Source organism: Patella vulgata, chromosome 8 (assembly GCF_932274485.2).
Source record: "Patella vulgata chromosome 8, xgPatVulg1.2, whole genome shotgun sequence".
NCBI lineage: Eukaryota > Metazoa > Mollusca > Gastropoda > Patellidae > Patella > Patella vulgata.
The window spans coordinates 33,161,264-33,188,600 of record NC_065886.2 but is presented as its reverse complement, the minus strand read 5'-3'; the positions used below and the strand labels follow the sequence as shown (position 1 = coordinate 33,188,600).

Genomic DNA, 27,337 nt, shown 5'->3' with positions numbered 1-27,337 from the left:
GCTGGGGAACCACAACGGAAAATCCTGATAAACTTTCTCGGCCAACGCGAGGATTGAATACGGGGCCTCCAGGTTAACAAGCCAATAAGCCACCGTGGCATGTATAAAAAAAAAGAAACCTCTAGAAAACGACTGTAATGTGTCTTACTGGCTAAATATATCGTTGTCGTTCTACTGGCTGGTTCTGGACCTCCAACTGTACATCTGAACTGTCTTCTATTGTCATCGTCTCCTATTTTATACCTCAAGACACTCTTTGTCCAATAATCACATTGGGTGGAGGTTGGTGATTCAGCGTCACCATTGGTTACACTTTCTATATTGGAATAAACAACCCAGTCGTCACTATTGGGGGACTTCCATTCCCAGGTTATGTTTAGTGGAGGATCTCCTACGTCACCGCTACATTCTATATCACGAGTTTCGTTGATGTTAGAGAATCGTCTGTTCGGGATGGTCGCCATTGTTAAAGTACCTTATAGTTAGATAAAAATATATGGAATTAGCTGAATAAATAACAAAACATTATTTTTGTTTTATCGTATCCATAGTGTTCGATCGATACGATCGTGTGATGAGATTCGGGTATGGTTGATTTGATCAACAGAACAAGAGATGGATGAAATAGTAGGGGTTGAACAATCTATTGAATCGACTGTATCAACGATCGTGCTGATTCGACATGCCAGATATAATAACAACGAAATCGATTGTTGAATAATGTACATATGTCCGTTTTCAATGTACAAGTTTTCGCGGAGCTTCCTCGCGCGTTTTCGACGGTTACATGGAAACCTTCCAATTACAGTTGCATTAGACGAAACTTTTTAGTCGGCAAAAAACGCGAGCAGAAAAGCTGTGAAAAAAACCTGAATGAAAAAGGTGTCTTACGTTTAAAGCCAACAGTGGCTGTAGCTTGTAGACGTTGAGTTTCCAAACCAAACCTTCCAACCGTAACACACTGATACTCAGCTGCGTCAGTACAATCTGGGTTCGATACATCGATCTGCAGATACGATCCTGTTATTCCAATAAGCTGCCCACTGATGTTATACTTGGCTTGAGTCAATCCAGGACCACGTGTTATACCAGAAGATGTAATAAAAGCTACACGTACTGGCGAATCTCCAGAACGTCTTGTTATCTCTATATATGTCAGTGAGGTATAACCACTTGTTTCTATTGGTGAACAATTTATGGTTAAATTTGAAGCCCCAACAGGAAGCTGGTTTGTTGGTGAAATATTTATTCGTGCTGCATCAAAATCTGTAATATATACGAACAGAATTTATTCACCTTACCAAACTGACTTAAGCATATTAATGTTCAACAGACCAGAAGATATTTTGGGAAAGGCTTCTCCGCCAATATAAATAGGTTTTTATCGACAGGCTAATCATAACAATACACCAAAGCAAATGCACAACCTTTCAGAACGAACAATGGATACCATTTAGAATACCGCCGATCTGAGGACAACCTTAATTACGCCCTGCTTTTCTGCTCCAACCAGACTAATCAAGACGGATATGCCACATGCAGTGTGCTATGTGGGACATTGTGCCCAGAAGGCGACGCTACCGTCTACTCTTATTCCATCTGTAAAAGGGTTAAAACGCCTTACTGTTCTGTTCTGGGCTAATGAAGACGGGTATGTGCCATTCTGTGAGCTATGACATCAGCAAAGGCATCAGCAAATAGATTATGACAAATCGAAATGCGGTTACTTACTGGCTAAGTTTATAGTTATTTTTACCAACAATAAACCTCAACTGTTCCAGACCTCCTTGTTAGTAAGCGAAGAAAACGTCAAATATATTATGGCAAAATGAAATAAAATTACTTACTGGCTAGGTTTATAGTTGTCTTTGCACTGAGTACGTCCACATTACCAACAATACACCTCAACTTCTTACCATTATCACTTGCTCCAACCGTGTACGTTAAGGAACTTCTTGCAATATAATTACATCTGTCAGCATTAGGTGGGTCTAGATTACCGTCAGTTATATCAGCAAGATCAGGATAGGGAAACCATTCGTCGCTATCTGGCAGTCTCGATTCCCACGAGATATTTTGTGGAGGATTTCCAACTTCACCACTGCATTCTAATTCCAGAGTTTCGTTGATGTTGTAGAATCGTCTGTTAGGGCTGGTTACTATTGACATGTTACCTCGTAAAAGAAATTGCAGTCGTTAACTATTTAACCAATTGTCTTAATCAACTGATCATACCAAGTTACAGGATGACGTTGTGTTATCGTCCGTTTAAAGTAGCTACTGCTAGAAGGTGGAACTCGTTACCTATTAACCTACGTCATTATCCTATCCTCATTTAAGAAGATTTTAAAAACTCATTTGTTTCAAACAAGTTATAACTGAGAGATAAAGACTCTTTATGGAGTTATGTTTTATCAAACACTACGAGCACACGTTTTGTGAAGTTTAAGCATTATAGAAATGGGCGTTTATTATTATTTAACTGAATGGAAATTATCGATATATTCCGATATATTTCCGGGCGTAATTCCCTCTCAGTGATGCAGGACGGGTGTGTGGGGGGGTCTGGCAAGGACAGTGTGTTGTCGTTCGGATGACACGAAAACCCGAGGTCCCGTATACTCATTGGCATGCCCGTAAAATGAACCGTTGACAGATGAAATTCCATATAAGAGTAGCCTATCGTGCCGTCGACCGCGAAAAATTGAACTCATCACATACACTATATATGGCGTATGCCCGACTGCATTAACTTTATCGGTGCAGAAAAATAGAACGTTAAATTTATTTTATTTCATTACGTTTTTTAAAATGTTCACCTACCTCGAATTGTAATGGTTTGATTATGCCGAGAACGACTAAATCCAATCCCAGATTTGCCAGATGTAAAGCATTCATATGTAGCATCATCAGTACAGTTGGGATTATTGATGACAACCTGTACATAAGTTTTCCAAGGGGCGTCTACTTCAAAATGACCACTGACTATATATTCAGGGCTAGCAAATCCTTGTCCATAAACTGGACCAAATCTATATTAAAGATACATTATGTAAGATTTAGATAAAAAGCTGGACTTTTGCTATAATAGTTCAAAAACAAATATGAAAACATAATATATTGAAAATGTCACGCAAATTACTTTGCTATGACTGAGTGAAGTTATGACTGTTTGAAGCCAAAAGAAAAACATGTAATAAACAGATTTAGCTCTTACATAATTGTCATGATTTAGACGTTATTCTGAGTGACAAAACAAATAAACTGTTGAGCATGAATGAAATGTGGTCGCAACTACATATGCGTCATTTAAACATGCATTATGCAAGAGCTAAATCTGTCTATAGCAGGTCTTTCTTTAGGCCTGAAATGAATGTTATCTATATTATTAATTAGACATTAATTAACTTATCCATACCATAATCAACTCTAGATGGTTATGCTAGTCTGCGATCTTTAGTGGATTATGGGCCGATTTACTGCATAACTTTCCTTCACGATTTAACGATTAAATGGACTATGCTGTTTATCGTACTGACTTTAGTAATGATGATCGAGGCTAGGCGGAAATTTCAACCGCTTAGTTCTCGGTTCATAGTGGATCAATTTGAATGAAATTTTCAGCAAATTGCCTTTACATTATCTAGTTTTTAACTATTATAGTGATAACTGCCAACTCGTTATCGAATCTCCCATAATGTATCTTTAAGTAACGATCCGCCATTTGCAGTTTTCGCTAAAATATCACTAAATTTTCGTTCGCGGGCTGTAAGAGATATATGAGGGACCTCCAGGTTAGTGAGTCAACGTCTTAATTAGTGAAAGCAAGAAATCAATGGAGAAGCTGGCGGCATTGCGAGAAGGCGGGGAATGAGGGACTAGCATGTGGTTCAATTTTATTGCGCGATGGGGTCTTTAGCTCTGGGTTTGAGAGGGATCAACTCGATGTTTTGCTTATATAAAAATGAAATGAAATGAAATGGGGTTTAACATCCTACTGTTCTGCTCCTAAACTAGGCTAATGAAGACGGGCATACGCCATACAGTGTGCTATAAAGGAAATTTTGCTCGGGCAGCGGCGCTACGGCCTACTCGAATTCCAACTGCCAAGGGATCTTTTACGTGCACGCCAATGTGTACACAGTACCTCGGTTTTTCGTCCCATCCGAACGACTAGACAGCTGTCCTTGTCAGACCCTCCGCCCTACATCACTGACAAGGGGAAACCACGCCAGAAAATCTGGATGAACTTTCTCGGCCAATGCAGGGATCGAATACCCGACCTCTAGGCTAACGAGCCAGCGTCTTACCCACTTAACCACCGTGATCCCCCGATGTTTTGGACACTGAAATGTTGCGCTGGCCGGTATCCGAGTACCGGGGCAAAGCCAAGGAGCCAACCCCAAACTAAATAACAGCCACGCGCTAAAACCACCGCCCCCTACCCCCCCCCCCCACACACACACACACACACACACAAACACATCGTACAATAAAAAAACACCATACCTATCGATATGTGCAATCTCTGTTGTTTTGTTCTTCAGTATATAAAGACTGTATATTTGCCGGTACCAGGATTCAAAGGTTGGTGAACATCTGATCGTTAAAGCTGGATCACTTTGTTGTAAGTGTGTAGACGGTGTTACATACAAACCAGTGGTTACAACACCTTTAATATAGATAAATTAATATACAATCTAGCCAATGACCTAGATATTCCAAAATGTTGACGGCCCATTTAGAATAATATTGGTGAGTTGTCTGAATGAACTCTAACTTAGACAAATATACAGAAATGAAATGGGGTTTAACGCCCTACTCTTCTGCACCGACTGGGCTACTGAAGATGGAAACATGTCATAAAGTCTACTATGGGGGAAACTGTGTGCAGACGGAGGCGCTATGACCTACTGGTATATCGAATTCCAACTGCCGAGGGTTTTTTTACGTACATGTGTACACGGGACCTCGGTCTTTTGTCACAGAATATCTTCTCACATTCTAACATTACAACTTTTCGTCTCTTATCGCTCTTACTTGCTTTCGGTTATATATAGGGATAACTCGTGTTTTCCTTTTACTTTCTCACTTCCGGTTCCATCAAATATTCATTTCGCATCTACCACAGCAATGATCTATGTTATATTTAGAATGTGTTTAAGCAGGTTAATTAATGTAAATTAGCAGCAACCAGAATAGGTCTAGGGTAACGTTTAAAAAAATTACCTGCAAATGTAACATTTTTATCGTGTTGTTCCTCTATAAGAACTGTGGGTTTGTTGGCTTTATATCCTTCAACAACACAGTTATACTGGCCAGCATGCCGAGAATCTGGGTAGTGAATAACTACTTCTAAATATGAATCTAGCGCTCGATTCACCCCAAAACCGGAGCTGACATTAGTATTAGGCCTTGCGAAACCAGAGGCTAATGTGGCATGACCATGGTCGACCCAAGCAATTGATTTGTTATTTTTCCCTATCCATATATATTCCAATTTGACAAAGTCATCAGATAGTGTAGGATAACACGATATTGTCAATGATGTTGTACCAGTTTGTACAGCTACGGAAGGCCGTATATTAAGATCGGCTGTCTCTATCCCTGAAATTTACAAAAAAAATAAGGTATTAAAAGACAGTAATGAAATGAAATGGGGTTTAACATCCTACTGTTCTGCCCCGACTGGGCTAATGAAGACGGGAATACGCATGAAAGTGTGCTAAGGGGACAGCTTATATCGAATTTCAACTGCCAAGGGTTTGTTTATGTGCACGGAAATGTGTACACGGGAAATCGGTTTTTCGTATCATCCGAACGATTAGACGATGTACCTTGCTAGATCCTCGTCCTGTAAATTCCGATGAGGGTGTACACGTGACGTCGGTTTTCATAACATTCGAACTATTAGACACTGGTTTTTTTTTTTGTCGGTTCCCCTGTCCCTGCACCACTGATAAAGGGAAATCACGCCTTAAAATCCCGAGTAAGGTTCCCAGCCAATACCGGGAGCGAACCTCAGACATCTTGATCAGCGAGCCATCGTCTTACTCACTGGAGCACCGCGGTTCCGAATAAATGAATAAGTGAATGAATGAAATATTGAATGAAAGAAAGAATTACAACAAATACGTCATACCAATTTAAGTACGCGGATTACACCTTTAGTATGTGAAGTTGTCATGGTTACCCGTTCTTCCTAGGGTAATATGGCAGACCGTAACGTTTCCCACTTCCTAAGTTCGTTGATAGTATCACACACATACACAATTTATTTAGATATTCACCTGTATTAAATGGACCTATTTATGGAAGATAAATACCTGGCTATTCTAACCGGGTCAATCCTTACTCAGCTTTTGTTATTTAACCTATACAAACAATATAATAACGATTGCGAAATGTACACTAGCAGGGTGAAATAAAATGAAATGAGGTTTAAGGTCCTATTTTTCTGCACCACTGGGAGTGAATTGGCGATCTCCCGGCTAGCGAGCCACCGCGTCACCCAAACATAATATAATATGATTATGATAGATGTTGTCTATTAATCTCATAAATAGATATACAAAATCCATCCCCCACCCTCTCTCTCTTTCTCTCTCTTTTTTCTCTCTCTCTCTCTCTCTCTCGTCAATCCTAATATTAAACTTATTTTCTTACCTATAATTAAGAAGAGACAGTATATTAACCTCACTAGACACATCCTGTCGTTGCACAATGGCTTCGTGAAGACGGACTCTAACATCCAGAATAAAACTAGCCACGCCTCTTATTGTTACATCGAGCGGATACCTTGCCCAATACAAATATCACGCATGTGTCATATTCAATACTACGCGAGCTTCTGGTAGCTAACTACAGATATTGTGAAATCTTTATTTACGGATTAAAATATGACACTGGAAACATTAGATGAGATGTAATTATTTTATTTCAATAAATCGCTTTGTGCATAGGGGTCTTTAGAAGCGATAGGAAACCGGGGGTTCCTGTGAAAACCCACGAGGTTAGGCAGGCAACCATACCCTTTCTCACGTATACGCTGGAAATCGTATCCACGCCACATGACAAACGTTATGGTCTAAAGCTGTTTACCAAAACTCGCCATTGTGCAATTTGAAATGCAACTGTTTAATACATTTCCATACTGTTTCCTTTCGGGTTTGAATTTTGGGAAATGTATCTATGTTAAGGCGCTAATGTAGAGTGTTGTTGGATTATATGTAATTAGTTAAATCAATATAACAATATATATATGTGCCTACTAAAATTCCGGATCGATATATTCCTGGAATTCGACGAAAAGTATGTGGTAACGCTGCCTTCCGAGCACATGCCCGTTGGAAAGAGTGATTTTTTTGTGGTGGGGGGGGGGGGGGGTAAACACAAAAAACCCACACATTTCATTTCATTTTATGGACACAAATCGTGAAGCCTTTTGAACTTTGTAACATGTTTAATTCGGTTTACTCGGCGATAAACAAGAGATGATCCACAGTATCAAACGGCATGGAAAGGTTCAGTAGAATTAGTGTCGTTACATACCCATTATCCACAGAAAATCTGATATTGTTCAAGACTCAAGAGTTTTTTCGGTGCTCTGTTGGCTGACTGAAACTTATTTATTGTAATGTTTGATCGCAATCTATTGTTAACGGCTTTCTCAGCAAATTTAGATAGGAAAGACAGGTTTGACACAGTAAATCCATCTATTATGACCTATTATGGTCCCATCCACGATTGTAGTCCCACTGCAATTTTAGTTAAAGGTTGGGGGAGTGGGGTCTACATAGTATGTATTATTGTAGGCCATAGCTTCCAGTAATAAAGCTAACAATATTAGCGACCCAGCGGATATTGTGTATGTTTATTATATACTTTTGTATGAAGGGTGCATTATGAAAGATTTAGAGCTGGATGTTCTTGCTATAATAGTTACGAAATAGATAGTGGTCGCAGTTATGACTGTATTTAGATAATAGCGTGGATGGTTAATTGTCGTAGCAACGGTACTTGTCATCCACGACTTAGCCTCGATTGTCCATGTTATCGCTAATTTTTTAAATCCGATGTTCTAGATAGTTAATTATAGGATTGGCATGTTAATATAAGTCTTAATAATCATTTAACATTTGAAGGCAAAAACAAAAAAAAACTGTTATAGGCAGATTGTGCTCTTGCATTTTTTATCTTCTATAATCGTGCATTTATTTCATCATTAAGTCTAGTTCACACCAACGGCGAATGTCGCGCTTTAAATCGGCGAGCAAAGCGCCATCATTTTTGTTTACTTTTCCAAAAATATCACGATCTCCTAAGTAATGTTACGCTCTGATAAGCTCTGATACGAATTGGTTACGCTTTAGGGGACGAATTATTTCCTGATTTGATCAGGCCTTGTTACGCTTTGTTACGCTTTGATAAACTTTATTACGCTTTGATGCGATAATGACGCTTTAAATCACGCTCGGATACGATTATCAAGCTCTGTTGTGCATTGTTAAGCTGTGTTACGCATTGAAAAATTTCATGCCGCTTTTGATCCAGAGCAGATCCACAAAATCATTGCATCTTTGACTCCACAACACGATGGCAGAACTACAAGATCCAGAAGTTCCAGATGTACTAAAGCATAATATATCTGAAGAAGACATGATGTTTGTCTCCCTACTGTATAAATACACCCTAGCCCTTGAGGAGGAGGAAGAACAGCAAAGACCAGGGGAGGTTGGTCTACCAGCAGGAGGGAGAAGACTATTCATCAGGAGCTGCTGGACCAGGCCATGGCTCACTGAAGAAAGAAGACAACGGTATGGTCAATACACTAGCCTGCTGGATACACAACTCAGATTAGAAGACTCTGCTGCCTTCAGAAACTTCACCAGATTTACCCCTGAGGTGTTCAATGATATCCTGGAGAGAGTGGCACCAGTCATCCAGAAGCAGCAGACTAACTACAGGCACCCCTTGTCGGCTGGCCTCAAGCTGCTGGCAATCACACTGAGACATCTGGCCACTGGGGACAACTACAGGTCACTGGCATATGGATTCCGATGTATCTCCACCATATCAGAGCTGATTCCGGAAGGGTGCAGGGCCATTGTACAGGCGTATAAAGATGAGGTCTTCAACCCACCTACCTCCCCTGAAGCATGGAGAAACCTTGCCCAGCAGTTTGAACAGAGGTGGCATGTCCCCCATGCAGTTGGTGCCTTGGATGGAAAACATATAGCCATCAAGAAGCCAGCAAACACAAGCAGTCTCTACCACAACTACAAGGGGTTCTTCTCCATACCAATGCTGGCCTTGGTAGATGCACAGTACAAGTTCATCTGGATTGAGCTGGGAGGTAAAGGACACATGTCTGACTCCCAGATATTCATAGACTCTGAGCTCTTTGAAAGCCTAGCAGATGGGTCCATAGGGCTGCCCCCATCATGCCCTCTCCCTGGGGAAACTAAGCCAGATATTCCATACTTTATCCTGGTTGATGATGCTTTTGCCCTGAAGAGCTACATGATGAAGTCATACAGTAGAAGAGGGGTGACAGATAAGCAGAGAATCTACAACTACAGGATCTCAAGGGGTAGAAGAGTGGTGGAGAATGCCTTTGGCATCCTGGCAAACAGGTTCAGGTGCCTGCTGGAAACACTGGAACAGAAGGTAGAGACCGTCAGACATTTGGTGGAAACTGCTGTGGTGCTGCACAACCTGCTGGGGCAGAGGGTGGTGATGGCAGCCAATGAGGTGGATCATGAGGATGAAGAGCACAATATCATACCAGGGGCCTGGAGATATGAACCTCACGTGGAAGATGTTCCACTGCCACCTGTAAGGGGCCGCGCCACTGTGGATGCCAGACGTCAGAGAGAACATCTCAAAGACTACTTTCTCCCCAAGTGGGTGCTGTTGACTGGCAGCAAAAAATGGCTGGTGTTGTACTTCCTGGTACAGTTGAAGAGAGGAGTGGGTCCGAGGCTGATGAAGATGAAGACTGAAGAGAGAGAGAGAGACAGACAGAGAGAGAGCCCGCAAGACTGAGGATGAAGACTAGTGTGTTATGAACATTATTTTGTAATATTGACATGTAAAATTTGAAATTATTATGTTATTATATGCACTTTGGAGGATGCTATGATTATTATTTATGTTATTATTCATCTTTGCTGCACCACTACCTCTCTTGGGTCCCATCTTTGTGTTGTTTTTCAGGTTCCGGATACTTTTTCTGAAACAATGCAATGAGTGGTACTCAAGTCGCAGCGCTGGACACAGAGCTTGAGTATCGTAGGAGAGCGTGAGAGAGCGTGAGGAAGCTTGCCAAGCGTAACAAAGCCTAGCAAAGCGTGTCAATCCTTGATCAAAGCGTCTCAATTTGTGGGAAAGCGTAACAAAGCGTGTCAGATCTTCATGCCAGATCGTAGCAAATCTTGAGACATCTTAACAAAGCGTGTCAAGTGGTGACAGACCGTGAAGACTGGGGTCCCCGCTTTGAACAAAGCTCTGTTAAGCTTTCCTACGCTTTGGGTCAAGCTTTGCTGAACTTTGTCACGCCTTGTTAAGCTTTGATACGCTCTCGGCGCTTTAATTAATTCGTGACAGAGCGCCAAAAATTTTGAAACAGTCTTCAAATTTGTTGGCGCTCTTGCCGAATGTCCCGCTTTGCTCAAAGCTTTCCAACGATCTATTACGACCCTGACGCTTTAGTCGAGCTTTGTTACGCTTTGGTGCCGTTTTGCACGCCGCTCTAAAGCGCCACCAAAGCGCCGTTGGTGTGAACCTAACTTTAGTCCTTGTCATACAGTGAAGTTTTAAAATAGTGGCTGAAAGTATTGACGATTTGAATCCGTAGTTGTACTAAGTTGAGTCATTTTTGAGCGACCCCAGTCAATCAGCTAATAAATGAAATGGTACTTAACGTCCAACCTGTTGGCACATCCGGCTGGGGTGGGGAAGGGAGGGCACATCCAGAACACAGAGAGTCATCGATATACCGATCATGTATACAGTTAATCCATGACCAATAGCGAAGTGTGAAAATCGGTAGGTTTCATGCAGCTCATGATCCCAATTCATCCCATTAGACCCTTAACATATTTTAAGTTTTATCTGAATAGCAAAACAAATAGAGTCTTTAAACGGTTTACAAACTCTGTAGATATTTTATTAAACTTATCCAAGATCTGATGATTCTTGACACATATTCAAAGTTGCATCTGAATCGGCGGGTCTACGACCTTGGTATATGTATTACAGGCTTTGTCACTATCTGTGTAAATGAGGAAGCAAGGGAATTGACAATGACAGTGCGATTGCCACAAAATCGAATTCATCCAAAATTGTTACAAATACAAATATATATTCTAAGTTTCATCAAAATCGTGGCAAAATTGTTACTTTTAGAGGTTCCGCGCGTTCTTTTCGTACATTCAAGGGAGAATAATCCATGATGTCACGGTCCGATACGTGATAAAACCGAACCTATCCGAGATCCTTGGAATAGAAACATATATTATTGTAAGTTTCATCAAAATCGTTATTCGCCAGTATGGAACAAGTATGACCGGTCGCACCGCCGCACTGACGTACAGACGACAGGGGCGACCGTATAACATGTCAACTTGAAAATTTGGGTGTGTAATAAAATTTTGATTTATTAATTTCCAAAGACTTTGAAGTGTTATAAACTAATAAGTGCTAATATCAAAATGGCCACAAACAAGTATGACCGGTCGCGTCAACGTACAGACGGACAGGGGCGACCGCATAACACGTCAACGTGAAAAATTGGGTGTGTAATAAAATGTTTGTTTCGTCTATTCAAAATGTCTTCCTTTCTCACATTTCTCAGTATTAGATCTTATACTTGAGTACCAGGGGGATACAACGATAGGCGTACGGGCTCGATGAATGTTAGGGGCAAGAACCGAAATTTTCCTAGTCTCGGTCACCCAGAACCGCCTAGTTTTCAACGTATGGAGGGCCTGGGGCCGTTGTCAATATTTGACGTGTAGTCCATTGCCCATGCGTAACCGGGGGTTTGGTTTTTATTTTGGTTGATTATCCAATATCTTTGTCCAAGTCAAGTAAGAGTTGCGCCCCTTCCCGCAATAAATCCCATAATTCTTGCATTAATATAAAAAAAACATGAATCGTGACGACGAATTAGGATTAATTTTTTTTTAAAAAAAACATAGATATGGCCCATAGAGTGTTGGATATTGAACTTGCATGCAATCAAATGGATTATTTGAAATGGCATTCTTAAATTAATTTCATGGGCGTCATCATCTTGTTTTAGAAGGAGTTACCTCCTTTAGACGCTGTTAATGATAATGTAAAAGGCCGGATAATCTAGCCAATGACCTATTATTCACAAATGTTAACAATGACAACGCATCTAGACTAATATTCGTAGACTATATGTGAAAATCGCAACTTCAATGTGTTCCACTTGCAGTCAATCGTGTATTCCATGGTTTCAGTGGCGGCGCCAGCCGTCGGTGATTGGAGGGGCAAAGCTGGGGCAAAGTCCAAGGTTAAGGCGGCAAAGGCACGAGCTTCAACTAGGGGTAGGGGGCATCCCCCAGACAATTTTGAAAAACAGGTTGCCGGAAATGCAGCCTGGCAGTATTTCAGGCACTGATCGATGAGGTAAAGTGTCAATCGAACGGACGAAGCCCAAACGTGTCAAACGAAGCCTCAAAGTAGGGAGTCCTCCCCCAGAAAATTTTGAAAAATAGACTTCCGGAAATGCTGTCTTACAGTATTCTGTCAGGCACCGATCGTCGAGATAATTTGTTCTGCCCAGATACCGTTCGTCGCCTGATCACTAGTTTATCCGACTAGAGAACAAAATGTCAAACGAATTCCCCTTGTGGGCGCCAAAGTAGCGAGTCCATTGGGGACCTCGCCAAGAAAATTTTGAAAAATAGACTATAGGAAATGCTCTACAACATGCAAGTTTATGACTGAGTGGGGATGTGGGATTTATTCACCGTAGAAGGTATTGATTACCGAAACGTATCACAAATACTTTTTTTTATTTTCTAAAATTATTGTGGGGGGGGGGGCAAACAGAGGGCAGACCAGATTGCCCCCCCCCCCTTGGCGCCGCCACTGCATGGTTTAGGCACTTCAATAGTCCAATGGTTTTGCAACCGCAATCCCGCGCTATACCGCGCTCCCTCTATATCCCTCTATGAACTATATCGTTATGTTTATATTATATTAAATCTTATGTCTATATACACTGTATATATTAAACTTTAAAGGCTAGATATAGCGCTATAAACATTGTGACAATTTAATCTCTAATAGAAATATCAATCCAACATTCAGCATTTACAAAGTTATGATCAATTGAAATTCCATCGATGTATGCTATTCGCTATTAAACGTAGATTATGCAAGATATAAATCTGCCTACTGCAGGTCTTTCTTGAGGTTTTAAATGTTAATCAACTCTCTGTGTCATCTGATGGGTACGATATTAAACCGAGTTGAAATCGATAATCGAGACTTTGTTTATTATCGTAAAAACGGTATAAACAATGACCGTTACAATGAGGTTACAGTGTTTTATTTAAATTCGGTTTTCTCGGCTCAGGGTGAAGCAATTTGACTGAAATTTTCGGCATATTCTCTTTAAGTTATTTAATTTTTAACTATTATAGCAAGAACTGTTTGCTCTTTATCTAATCATCCACAATACCCCTTTATTGGTGGCAGATAAATCCGATGGACATATTTTAAATCGGATTAAATCCAGGGTTATTTAACGTTGATATTTTGATTTTATTTCTTGATTAATTGAGTGACGTGAGAAAATTGATATTTTAGAGAAAATGCAAATGACGCATAGGGCCTTTAGGTAAAACACATTGCATAATTTCCAGGTAAAATGACGTGTACGATATAAAATGATATCTACGAGATTTAAATAAATGTGTTTTAAGTAAACAAATCGGTTGAGTATGGAAGTCGAGAAGTACACGCTCACCCCTTCTTACTTTCGCATCAACGAGGTGCGAATGGTTGAAATCTCGCTCTGTCTTGCCTTCTCGTCGCTACTAGTAGCAGCGCGAAGTCAGCAATTAAGCAGTGCGAAGCCCAAATGCCGAGTCACTTCTTAGCTTCGCCTTGTTGATTTCATTTCATTTCTTAACGAGAAGGCAAGGGGGCGCAATGGGGTACTTATCGGCTTCCATAGTTGAATCAACAGGATATAGAGCAAAAGGTGGGGGGCAAAGTCACCATTTATTAGCTCACTGTTTCGTGAATCAGACACTTTTCTATAAGATCGAAAGAGTAACTTATTAGACTACAAACCTACACAAGAAAATGAGGATTCAGCGTCTATTACCTTTCTCCATTTGTAAGTATAATGGTATGTTTATTTTCCTATTATAAGAAAACCAAATGAAATGAAATGAAATGAAATGAAATGGGGTTAAACGTCTTACTGTTCAGCTCCGACTGGGCTAATGAAGCAGGACATACGCCATACAGTGGGCTATGACGGGCGAGTGGGCTATGACGGGCATTTTGCCCGTTGAGCGGCGCTATGGCCTGCTCTTATTTCGAATTTTATTTTAAGTGCACTCCAATGTGTTTTCTTCCTAGTCCACGACTAGACACTACTGTCAAGGGGAACCGCGCCGTAAAATCATGAGGGTCTGTATGGGCCAACACCGGGAGCGATCCCGGGACATCCTTATTAACCATACTGTTTTGTGTTAAACTCCTCCCTCTCTCTCTCTCTTCAGTCTTCATCTTCATCATCTTCTTCTTCTTTTAGACACCAGTCTTGTCACAACATAACACCATCTCCAACTTTGATAAATGGTTTCTATTTTCACTTCTAATAGTAACTCCACCTTTCTAGCGTTTAAAATTATTTCTTATCTCAGTTCTAGAAACTCCGCCTTTCTATCCTTATTTTTTAAATTATATTTAATCTCACCACCTACCTTTTACTAGCATTTATAATTACAGTAATGGACACAAAAGAGATTAGCAGAGAAGGTGTGTACTAGCATATTAGGCTCGGGGACAATTAAAGAAGTTTTAACTTAATGCTCTCATGTAGTTTGGGGTACATTTTTAGTCTTGAATTTACTCTATATAAAGTGGGTTTATCCAGCAAAATTACTATCACAGTGGGGGGCCATATTTGTAATAACTAGTGTTACAATATCACCAGGTCTCGGGTACACAAAGGTGGGCACATAAAAAAACCTTGGTAGTTGGAATTCGATATAAGAATAGACCGTAGCGCCGATGTCAAGGCATAATTTCCCGCATAGTACACTCGTCTTCATTAGCCCAGAACAGCAGAGTGTTAAAGCGAGAATTTCATATTTTCTAAGAAAGTCAAAACACAATTATTTCTATGTCTTTTGCTCAATGGGTTGTCAACTCACTATTATACGATCATATTCATAGGTGTCATTCTCACACTCAAAATCATTTACCCTGGGATTAATAACACAATTACCTCCCTTGTTTTTCCATTTTCCCCCATGGAAAAGCTATCTTCAAACGTTTGAATTTGAAGTTGAAAAATATATTTTTGCCAATTTCTCAACTGGCAATAGTGAATTATAGGAATAATATGATTATTCTTTAACAAGGTAGGACTGCTTATAGATACCATCTATTTTAAGGCTTTATTTTAATATATTTTAAAAATATAACTTAAAAATATGAAATTATCGCTTTAAACCCCATTTCATAAATAATAAATCTTATTATAGGTTTGATTACGAGTATGTATATGGCAGAAGCAGTATGTAATCAATCTAAAGTTGGGGAATGTGGTAGAAAGTACTTAGCGAATTTGATTGATATAGGCTTTGGTTCTGGCAATAAAGAATATAAGATGGACAAAATATGCTCGTAAGTTGTTTGGATGGTTGTGTTGTATTCTTTATGTGAGTACAGAGGGTGAAGTGCCAGCGGTGTAGGACAAATGTCATGACAAGTGCCTAGAGGCTAGTATGGTTGAACAACCGGTGTCCCATGTACACATTGGCGTGCACGTAAAGGAACCCTTGACATGATCAGCAACGTGACGTTGGGCAGTGTGAAGTGTGCAGATTATTTTATACATGTATATCTTACAGGCGTTACGTTAAATGTTTAGTATAATCTAGAACAGGATAATTATATATTTATGTAATTACAGATCGGTGTTCAAGTGATGCACGTAAAAGATCCTTTGACAGTTGAAATTCGAGTGCCGCTGTCCGGGCAAAATGTCCCCCATAGTACACTGTATGGCGTATACTCGTTTTCATTAACCCAGTCGGAGCAGAACAATGGGACGTTAAACCCTATTTCACTTCATTTCCTCCGATAATCGTATTTTAGTACATTATCGTTTACTTCGTTGAAGAATGAACTGATTTTACATTTGATTTATATTTGTAAACATAGATTCTTGATTTCAGAACGTTGCCATCGATGATCAATCACATATATCCCGAGGTTATCGTTGCCATCCATGATCAGTTGAGGTCAAGCACAAATATCCCAAAACTCATACACATACATCCGAAACCCCAAAGGTTATCGTTGCCAACCATGATCAGATGCGGTCAATCCCTTACATCCCAAACTCCAGAGGTTATCGTTGCCATTCGTGATCAGTTGAGGTCAGTCACTTTCCTTCCTCTATGGACAAGCAAGAGGTAGAGGGGGGGGGGGGGGTAAAGTCCACTCGACACAAACTAGGTCATTTAGGGAACGAGTAGACCACACTTTCCTTGTTAGAACAATATGCATCACAAAAAATATCAACAAAAAAGAACCAGACACATAAAAATAACTTCTTTATTCATTCTTAAACATTTTTATGTTTGGATTTGTCTAGCCTATAGGTCGAGCGTTCGCTCCCGGTGTTGGCTGAGACGGTTCATCTGGATTTTCCGGTGTGGTTTCCACTTGTCAGTGGTGCAGGGCGGAGGGGCAAATTTTCGAGTGGGACGAAAAACCAAGGTCCCGTGTACACATTAGCGTCTCTGAGGAAGTTGAAATTCGATATAAGAGAGGCTGTAGCGCCTCTGTCCGCAGTCTTCATTTTCCCAGTAAGGGCAGAACAGTAGGACGTTAAACCTCATTTTATTTCTGTTATGAGCCGAAATCATTTCAGTTAAAAAACAGTAAAATATCATTTTCTTTGTGACAAAATATCTTTTTTTTTAAAAAAAAAAAAAAAATAACAGAAAAAACAAACTTGTTATTCATGGAGGGATATGCCTGTCAAGCCTTTAAGCCCATCTAGCTTTTTTGTACCTAATAATATTAAATTTACATTTGGAGGACAGCTAATTTAAACACTCTTTCTGATAAAATATATATAAAAATTGATTTTATTGAGTTTTATTTAATGCACATTTTTAAAAATAGCACTTTTAATCAACCGTTTTTTACTTACAAAACAAACCAGCGGTTGCCAGGCAAGATACGCCCACATTAAAAATATGCATTGTGCTGTTAAAATGTCGTGATGTCGGGTTATCGGCCATATTCCTCTCCATACTACGATTATCTACACTGATCCTGGTGTGGGTCAAGAAAGTTCCCCGGATTTTGCAGCGTGCAGTTAATCGGAAAATTAAAGATGGGCATACGCTACGCAGACTGATATGACGGAATTTTCTATGGAGAATGGCATTTCTTCATCGAATTCCAAATGGGAAGGATTCTTTTACGTGCACGCCAATGTGTACACAGGGGCTTGTGTTTTGTCCGAAATTTTGCGCTCGTTGTGTTTACACGTGATCAATTAGCATTGTCCAATCAGGGGTCGTCGCACATAACACACTGTAAACAAATATGGCGGCCTCCATAGAAACTCATTATTGATCAGGTATGATTTCCAGCAACCTTGACATTGATCGAACCTTGAACTTTGCAACTCGATTGTCACATGTAGACATTTTAGCTATAAGCGCGAGACTTGATAATCGTAACGATATTTTTAACGAAGGAATCTGATAGGTTCACAAGCTGGGCTTATACCCAATCAAAAATAGTGCCAAAATATGCGGGGTATTACGTGAAGGGCTTGATAAGATGTGCGTAGTTAAGGCGAGATTAAGCCTTCTATTGAAGATGAGGTATACCGAGCATGCGATCCATACTGCTTCCTGAAAATACCCAAACCCATCCGCTTTAAAATATTAATCAGCTGGCACATGTATTGTAATTTCTTTTCTCAAGGGAGTTGAACACCTATGTTACATGCTCCAAGACTGCTGGATGTTATACTAGTGAATTTGAGAAAAAATACAAGCGCGAATTAGTAAAAAGAAACATATCCTGTGGTAGGTATATACGACATCTTTAATTGTCTATAATAATGGAGGTAGTATAGCAATTGGTGTACAATCGAAGAAGAGAGTTTGTATTAACACTTTCGGTCATGATTTGTAAATATGTAAATAGGCCTGGTACATGTGATTGTTGCTCAGGATTTTGGGGTAGGGTTAAAGTAAGGACCTTAATATTTAGATCTAACTGACATTAAATTCTTCCCTTGATCTTAATTTTGCATTTTCCAAGCTGGTCTGGTACGGACTTTTCTAGTGGTTTGCGTATAACGGTGCCTATTTTCTTCTCTGGTGTACGAGCTAGCAGCCAGGCCAAATTTCAACCAGTGGCATGAGCTTTACGTTTGAAAAGCCCTATTCGTCCAGTTTGCGGCCTGTCTAATCAACCGTATTTCGTTCCCCTTTATAATGATAAGAGTGAACATCTTACTCCAATTGGGTTGGTCTACGTTTAGCTATCATTCTGCACACAAAGAACTATGTATACACCTAATACTAGGTTCCCACTATCACGATTCGTGCTTCGATTTAAATCGTGGTTTTAATCGTTGTGATCCTATCAGGTCATATCATATTTTGCGGTCAGGCATAGCACTCGTGTTGATCGTATCTAAATGTATCCGAACGTATCTGCACGAACCAGATCGTGGACTCAATAGGGACAACTCGATCATAACGCATCGCACGACAGTGGGAATCTAACATTAAGAATTGTAGTATACTTCTCGTGTTTTCAACTAACACCGTCCATTAATGTTAGTCCATTATTAGCTTCGTATCTGTTTTCAAGCAGGGTTTATTGTAGACTTAGAAATTAAAATGTCGGCCAACCAGCTTAGTGTCTGTTTTCCAGTGACGCTTAGCATTAAGAGTAGTATTATACTTCTCGTGTTTTCAACTAACACCGTCCATTAATGTTAGCCCATTAGCTTCGTGTCTGTTCTCAAGCAGGCTTAATTGTAGGCAGACACGAAGCTAACAGACCGATATAAACTTAGTGTTTGCGACTTAAATTGCAGATTTATAAATTAAAATGTCGGCCAACCAGCTTAGTATCTGTTCTCTAGTGACGCTTAGCTATAACATCTTTATATTTGCAGGAGCGGGTATGACGTCATATAGTTATATACTGTTGATAGTATCTACTGCCATCATTTTGATAAACCACAAAGTTTAGAGATCAACTTCCGCAATACATCCCCAAGTAACCATTTTGTACTTCGGGTATAAGATTTGCTCTATTTTCACTAAAATAAAGTAATACAATCGATGTATGTAACAATTTTAATTTGGCTGGACCGTATGACACATGTACGTGGGGAGGTGGTTGGTTTGGCGGTTGTGGCGCTGGCTTACGCACCAGGATAATCCTGCTTCTAAATCAACTGAAATGGGGTTTAACGTTCTACTGTTCTGCACCGACTGCGCTAATGTCTGAAGACGGGGATATGCTACGCAACGTGATACGGGGAACATTTCGCCCGGAGAGCATAACTACGGCCTATTCTTTTTTATTCGAACTCCAACGCCAAGGGTTCCTTTACTTGCACGCAGGGGGCAACTGTAAAAAAAAATGCAAACAGCAACTGGGGGGTGGGGTGGGTCTGCCAGCCGAAAAAACGCAATAAAAAGTGCATTTCCGGGTAAGAAAATTGGGTGGTCTAACTGAGTTCTGCAAGAAAAAAAAGCATTTTCGTGTAAGAAAATTGGGTGGTCTAACTGAGTTCTGCAAGAAAAAAAGCATTTCCGGTTAAGAAAATTGGGTGGTCTAACTGAGTTCTGAAAGAAAAAAAGCATTTCCGGGTAAGAAAATTGGGTGGTCTAACAGAGTTCTGAAAGAAAAAAAAGCATTTCTGGGTAAGAAAATTGGGTGGTCTAATGGGTCCCTGCAAGAAAATTGCATGAAACGGGATACGAAGTGTTTCAGTTCATATCAATAACAACTCCATCAAAATAAAATCGTATTTTAGGCCGTATTCAAAATTAAAATGCTTGAGTCTTGGGTCACTGGTAAATACATTATGAAAGAAAATGCTATTCGAATATTTCAAATAAAATATTTTTAACGTTTGAAGATTTTTAAAAAGATTAGTAAATTAGCCTTAGTGTGGCCTTTTTGACCGGTAGTGCCAGTCGTGAATGAATTAGTTACGACCTGTTAACCGAGACTACACAGGGATAACTATGGGCAACAACCGGCAACAATGATGGCTACACTTTCGAAGTTTTGATAACTTTAACATGGGTGAGTTTTTAGCCTTTATTTGCAGACCGTCAACACCATTTTAATGCTAGTTCTTGCTCAGAAAAGAGCAGTTCTTGCATACACCCCTCAGAATACCCTATAAAACTATGTGATGCCTAAGATTCAAGTGGTTGCACGCCATGTATAGGCCTACTCAGCCAAATTAAAAACTTGACACTCGGGATTTTTGGGACTAGGTTTTTAATATTTGGTTTAAGGCAACTATTTTAGTGTTACATGTATGTTGTGCACAGACGACCTTGACATCAACAGAAAGCAAGAATACGTCTCGCCGAAAGTCCTTGACATTGATAACGTTCGTGATGTCACAGTACCCCCCAAAATTAAATTCACAGACTTGGAGAACAATCGGAATAAAGTGTCTAGTAACGGTTGGGGCCTCCTCTAGCGTCTCGTACTGCCACACAACGTCTTCTCATGGATCTCAGAACATTAGTAAACACTGCCCGAGGAAAACGTCGCCACTGCTCAGCAAGAGCATGTTGAAGGTCCTGCAACGTCAGTGGTGGATTCACTTGCTGACGAACACGTCGGCCCAGTTCGTCCCAGATGTGTTCAATAGGATTAAGGTCGGGGCTAAGCAACGGCCAATCCAGGACTTGGACACCGGCATTTCTTAAAAAATTCTGGGTAGCAATTGCTGTATGGGGTCGAGCATTGTCTTGTTGAAACGTTAGTCCAGGCCCATGTCTCTGCATAAACGGAAGAAGAACAGGTTCCAAAATCTGATCCCTGTACTGGACAGCATTTAAGTTCCCTTGGACAACAACAAGAGAAGAACGTGCACAAAAAGAACCCCAAACCATGACGCTGCCGCCACCAAATCGGTCAACTTCTCTGACGCATACTTGAGCGTAACGTTCACCTCGTCTGCGGTACACTCGGGCCCTGCCATCGGCAAATCTCAAAGTGAATCGAGATTCGTCACTAAAGACAACCGAATTCCACTGTCTTTGAGTAAATCTTATGTGTTTGTGTCCCACACAAGTCGGTTACGGCGATGAAGAGGTGTCAATATTGGTCCATTATAGGGCCTCCGAGCTCGAAGGCCAGCAGCCTGCAAGCGATTTTGAACAGTTTGTGCAGTTACCCTTCCACCAAACATCTCTCTACTTGTGGAGGTTGCAGTGACAAATATGTTTCTAAGATGACGTAATCGTATTGCTTGATCTTCCTGGAGTGACGTCACACGTGGCGCTCCCGCCCTTGGGCGTTCGGCAATAGTTCCAGTTTGAAGCACTCTCATTCTAAGATTAATTATTGTCTGGCGTGAACAATTAAAGGCTCTTGCAACAGTGACCACAGACTGACCAGCATAGAGCCTACCTATAGCACGTAGACGTTCTACATTTGAAAGGCGCGGCATTTTCTAACAAAGATGAAAATAACAATTTTAATTTGTTTTTCCAGTTCAAGTTACGTGTGCGTGTTCAGTTTAAGCAAACTTGCATCGATTGACCTCACGAGTTTGTGTTTGCACGTGTTTTTCAGGTTTTTCATCTTTATATGCTCAAAAGTCACGTGATCCACGTGACTTTACAATTTTATGAAATTAAAGGCTTCTTACTACTTACTATCGTTAGAAACACTTTAAAATTTATTTGACTTACCAGAAAACAAAATTTGTTGAAATTCATCAGTGTCAAGTTTTTAATTTGGCTGAGTATATATCGTTCTGACGTGTTGTCAATCATTGTCATTGTCAATTTTAGCATAATTTCCCGTTATCCTAGACACAAATTAGCTGCTACTTCACCTCCCCTAGTGACTATATTTTCAAACAATTTCTTGAGACTAATGACTCATTATCAGGCGGATCATGTTATTCAGAATTTGGGCAAACTTTGATTTAAATTGTCCACTTTAAAGTAAACACTGCAAAGTGCAAAAAAAAAAAAAAAAAAAAATTGTCCACACTGCTTAGTTACGAATAATTTATTATGCCTGTTTATGACTGATTTTCTTCTGTTTTATATATTTCAGAGATGTGTTTGGATGAAGTTTGAAAATAGTGTGATGGTCATTTGAGCAGAAGATATTTGTCAATAAAGATTTAGTTGAGGACGATGGCTGAGCACAAAATGAAAAAAAAGTACACTGTAATATTTATATACGCAGTTATTCGCCTTGCTAAAACAGAGGGGTGTTATATATTGTCCAATCGACAGTGTCTAATCCACCAATCAAAACGCAAGATTCACCCTTAAGCATGTTACAATTTACAATGCCGTGTCGATACTGTTTTTTTCCCTGTCTCGGAGGTGGTGTTGGGTAACTATGCTTTTAGGACAATTGTGATACTTAAGTGAATGGTGAACTTTGTATCGTAAGGTGAGGACTGTGATTAACATTATAATTCCTCCAGGAAAGTGAACTTTAATTTCATGAAAACCCATGCTTTCTAACATGGCGGATCTCCATAGACATCGTGAACTCTGTGAACCGTGAACTCTGTGAACTGTGAATTCCGTGACTCGTGACCTCTAATTATTGAATTAGAACTGTCAACAAAGAAAACTCTCAACTTGTTTATGTTTGTACTGTAACTCCTGTTTCTTGTATATATGTTTATTTACATAAATATTCATTAATATTTCAAAGCCTTATCATTTCATTCAAGTGTTATCCCGTGATTTGGTCGACTATTGTCCTGTCAATTTGGTTTGCCAGCCCAGTCCGAATAAACACGTCGCGTGGAGAGGGTCAACATCTTTTTTACCCACAACACCGCAGCATGCCGAGATGAGATTTGGGTAATCTTTTACTTCTTCACACTCTGGTCAAAATTGGTCAACCTGTGATCAGTAGATTTGAGTGGATATGGGAAAGCACAATAAATGAATAGGTACAAGCCTAGGTTCATATATTTTAGCCTGTCTCTGCATATGGGCAGTCTTAGACTATCTTTGCTAATAATTCAGACTCAGAATTTTGTCGAACATCAACTCAATATAAATACTGTATTTATAACATATCGTCTTGTCATTTGTTCTATTGCTCATTCTTTTAATGGTTAGGTATTGCACATTCTTTTGGTCTAAAATGAGATATTTCAAGAAACACATTTTCTTGCACAAGATTTTAGGGTGGTCTAATAAGCAACTGTGGGGAACATATTTTCTTGCGCATGATTTTTGGGTGGTCAATAAAGCAACTGTGAAGAACACATTTTATTGCGCAAGATTTTAGGGTGGTCTTTCTTAAAAATGATGGTGCATATTTTTTTACGCAAGATTTTTATGGGTGGGTGGTCTACCCAGGTCCAGTGCATATTTTTCGACTTGACGTATGATGTTTTTTTTACTACTGCCCCCCGTTGCACGCCAATGTGTACTAGGTCTTGTGTGTTTAAAGGGTCTCTCATTCTTCCATCACTAGGTGGCACATTAGAATATACGGCCAGTATATAAATTAAAACTGTTACATAAACAACAGTGCCTAGCATAATTAAATACACGTAAACTTTATCCATTTAACTTCAGTGTCTATTCCAGTTTGATACATCGCCGACCAACTATTTATAAAAAATGCGGCAGAATATAATCAACCACCGCTGCTCGTTCAGCAGTAATAACTAAATCTGCGATGACGACGATATCCACTTCTTCTAGACGGTACAATTCACAAACCGCGCCTGTCCTACCCCATCCTTTTTACTATACCATAATCCCCGTCCACTGTTAGCTTCAATGTAAAGCTATGGTTTAATTGTTGAGCCAGTAGTATCTCTGCTAACTCTACTATCAAACCCGTGAAGACTGTTTGATTTCTTTCATCAACGTGTGTATGTAAGAACTTAGATACGATTGTGATAGCACACTATATATGTATGCCTGTCTTTATTTATAGGCCCTACTCCAGAATTGTGTTGTCAATTACGAAAAACAATTTCGACATTTTGATTGTACTTGAAGCACCTGTAACTTTCGGTGTTGCAAAAGTATAGTCAGAGATAAAGTCGCATGATAAAAAGACCATATTATGGAAATCGTATATAAACCATTAAATTTTGTCTAACAAGCCTTTCCTGAACTCTTTAACAGTTATAAGCATTTTGCGCGACACATCGGTGATTCTAACTGGGCAGTGACTTTACAATGGATAAATTAGTCACTCCTTACAAACAATAGAAAAATGGCCCGAAAAATTCCCACGAACATATAACAGAAATATAATACACATTTCTATCCGGCTTTTTGAAAATGGTAACTGCCCCGGGATCAATAGCATCCAAAAGCTTGCGGGTAAGGTTCTTTAATTAGCAGTGGGAAAAAACCCGGAGGACCGGAAAACCCCACAAAGATGGACAGGCAATCCTACTAATTGTCACGTACAGGCGGGGAATCGAAACCACGCCCAATGACAGGCTTTATGTCCTTATAATGCATTGGCGATTGAATATCCAGACACCGAATTCAGCCCTCTACACGTGCTTCAGATAGGGTCGTCCAGGAGAAGAAAGGAAATCAGTAAGTACTGAAAACGACTCGGGTGGGGCTTTCTCAGATTCTGTGGAATTTTAATGGACTCGGAGGGTTGGGTGGGGGGGGGGGTCTCTCCACTTGCTGTCAATGTGACTCCGTAGTTTAATACTGATTACGATCGATTTTGGCCTCCATCTTTGATTTTCTGTTCTCTTGAAGTTAGCCCGTGGTATTCAGAGATGGCAAACTACAAATATCTTCACTAGGGTCCCTTCTATCAGTTGTGACTAATCAGTAAATGTTTTTGTTTTGTTAAAAATAAACATAGACGGGGCTTGTCTAGCCGCATTTTTGTTGTTTTATCAAAGAGGAAGTGAAAAAAAATTAGGCCTACTAAGATAAACAATTTTTTATCTGTTTTGTACTCAGCCCCACCGAAATATGATTTCAATTTATTATGTGATTGGTGCAATTTTATCTATGTGGAATTTCTTCCTCTTTCTGCTCCTATATTACTGCAGCTGTGTCCTGATCATCAGAACACGCTCTGTTGTTGATTACATGTAAATCTGTATTGTATAGCAGAGTATAATGTCGCCACCCGTGGTGTGCCTGCAGACAAAACCAAAAATTTGTGAGGTACGTCATTGTTTTTCTACATCTAAAGAAATGAACCTCATCGACCGGGATAATAAAGCCGGGCATACGCCATAAAGTGTGCAATGGGGAGGTGGGGGAGATAAGGCTCTTTCTTATTTCGAATTTAAAAGTACACATATGTTGTACCGATCCGAACAACTACTGACCTGGTTAGCGAGCCACCACCCTGCTGACCACCTTGTTCGGGAGTCACCGTTCCGCACCGCCTTTCTCGCTGGGCCACTTTACTTCACCACTGACCTCCTTGTTCCGCACCACCTTGCTCACCTTCTAGTGTTCTAATGATGTGCCGATACAGTCTTAACGTATTTCTGTTTTATTAATTTATACAAGGTGGTATATTTACAATCATCCATGCAGATTTTGGTTGCAAACGTGCGTTTGTCGTCCGTTCACATCTTAGGTCAGTTGGGTGTTTATAACCCAATGGAACCTGCATACTATCTTTATTTCTTTATGAATATAGTTTTATTTTAGCACATTTTATTTCAAGAGATGAGCTATTTAAAAATATAAATGTTTTATTTTTTAAATGTGAACTATTTGCCTACATTAGGTTGCAAACGCAAAATAGCCATGTACCGCCTTATCCATGCAATCCCGAGATGTCTTAAGTATTTGCGGAGTTGATCGCCAAAACATAACTAGCGTGTCTTTATGTCCATACGATCGCAGATGCATTAACATCTGTTAAGAACAATTCCTTGCATTTTGACGGACACATGAGCACCAATAATTATTTGCGGAGTTGATCGCCAAAACATAACTAGCATGACTTTATGTCCATACAATCGCAGATGCATTAACATCTGTTAAGAACAATTCCTTACATTTTGACGGACACATGAGCACCAATACACATCACGGACCCGCATTGCGCCCACGGATGTAAGTATTCGTGGATTCCTCGATTTAAAGTAGCTAAGTCTCTAACTCAATATCATCCAAAATCTTCAACATTGTAAACACGATTTATTTGTCAAATTAAATCAACATTCATGTTGTGATTTTACCGGAAAAAGATTGGCTTTTGATATCCAATATTTAAGACAAAATATACATTTTACCATTTGGTACACGAATCGTGTACCCTAATGCGCTTCAGCCCGAGTTGTATCGAGAGACTCGACGGACGAGGCTAGACACATTGCACCAAATCAAACGGCGTATGTAGACATAAATAACCAGACGCTAGAAATTTGCACTCGCCTGAGACTGCTGGCTTATTTCGCCGAACATAACTGATTTGAAATTGGAGTAAAAACGGAAACCATTGAATGTAAATCAGTTTATATACATTCATACATTGTCAATTTCTAGGTCCCAAATGTTAGCGATTTAGCTCCTTTAAGATAGGATGAGTAGGGATATCCGGTCCGTCATGTGGATTGGTGCTTATGCTCATGTGTGCATCATATTTCTGAGATTGATGTGTGAAAAACGTGGCTGCAACATGGAAACCCTACTAGTTACATAATTTCTCTTGCGTTTTGCCGGTGGTGAATAAGTCACCTTGAATTACTCCATCTAGTTTACAAAACATATTGTGAATGAGTGTCGCTTTATACTAGTATTCTTTGTTTTCTATTGAGCATAAATTATATCTTTTGTTTACGTAGGGAGTGGAGAGGGCGGCTGGTGAA

General features: G+C 39.9%; 1 long non-coding RNA gene across 1 annotated transcript; it reads left to right on the top strand.

Moving 5' to 3' along the window:
* The first annotated feature begins 14,287 nt into the window (after window positions 1-14,287).
* LOC126829865 (uncharacterized) lies at window positions 14,288-19,570 on the top strand. Its single transcript, XR_007683568.2, has 4 exons — window positions 14,288-14,383; window positions 15,765-15,906; window positions 18,235-18,338; window positions 19,445-19,570. It is a non-coding gene; the product is annotated as an uncharacterized LOC126829865 (long non-coding RNA).
* Window positions 19,571-27,337: the final 7,767 nt, after the last annotated feature.